Source organism: Limulus polyphemus, unplaced genomic scaffold (assembly GCF_000517525.1).
Source record: "Limulus polyphemus unplaced genomic scaffold, Limulus_polyphemus-2.1.2 Scaffold58, whole genome shotgun sequence".
Taxonomy (NCBI): domain Eukaryota; kingdom Metazoa; phylum Arthropoda; class Merostomata; order Xiphosura; family Limulidae; genus Limulus; species Limulus polyphemus.
The window spans coordinates 42,694-43,560 of record NW_013665668.1 but is presented as its reverse complement, the minus strand read 5'-3'; the positions used below and the strand labels follow the sequence as shown (position 1 = coordinate 43,560).

The following is an 867-nucleotide window of genomic DNA, read 5'->3' as shown; positions in this document are numbered from 1 at the left end:
GGGCGAACATGTTTGGTGTGACTGGGAATCGAACCCGCAACCCTCAGATTACGAGTTGAATGCCCTAACCACCTGGCCATGCCAGGCACTCTGGTATTGAATGAATATGTTATTGGCAATGGATATGGTGAACATATTGTGTTTCCATTACTATTACACACTTCTCTTCACAGAAAAACCATAATGTAATGTTTAAAAATACAACAAGTCCAATACTATTGTCTCATAACAAATATAACTGACTATAATCATGTTTCATCAGCATTCACACCACAACAATTCATTTATAGAACACCTGAATTTGTAATATTTAATTATTCAAGTTACTCACTGAGTGAAATTCTGAAGATTTCTCTATCCACTAATTCTGGATACAAGAAAATGAACCTAAAAAGTATGGGTACTACCAAATAAAGCCTACAATGTCTAGACCATAGATGGCCAACTAACTGGAGACCCATGAAAGTATTTTATCCGCCCCTGTTTTTTTTTTTAAATCATATTATATTTTGGCTAAACTGACAAAATAAAAACAGAAAACAAAACCATGACCAAGCAAACCAGTCCCATGATAGTTCTGTGAAACTTCTTCAAATGTTAAGTCAGCTATTTATTCAAAACCACATAATAAACAGAGGGTCATATTAGACAGTAACAATTAAAATATATATTAAACAAATATTCTAAATGTACTTTACCTGGTCATATAATTTAGGACCCAGACTACAGTCTACATAAAAAGCTGGCCCACGAGCATAAAGAGGTTGGCCATCCGTGGTCTTGACACTATTCAACCTACCTGTCATGTATGGGCACTATCCAGTCGACTAGCCTAGTCCAAACACAATCAAATACATCTGCTAGGTC

General features: G+C 35.6%; 1 protein-coding gene across 2 annotated transcripts in view; it reads right to left on the bottom strand.

Annotated features, from left to right (window-relative positions):
- LOC106464182 (AT-rich interactive domain-containing protein 2-like) overlaps positions 1-867 on the bottom strand; it is a 73,785-nt gene that overhangs the window by 38,680 nt on the left and 34,238 nt on the right. The gene's annotated exons all lie outside the window — the stretch shown is intronic.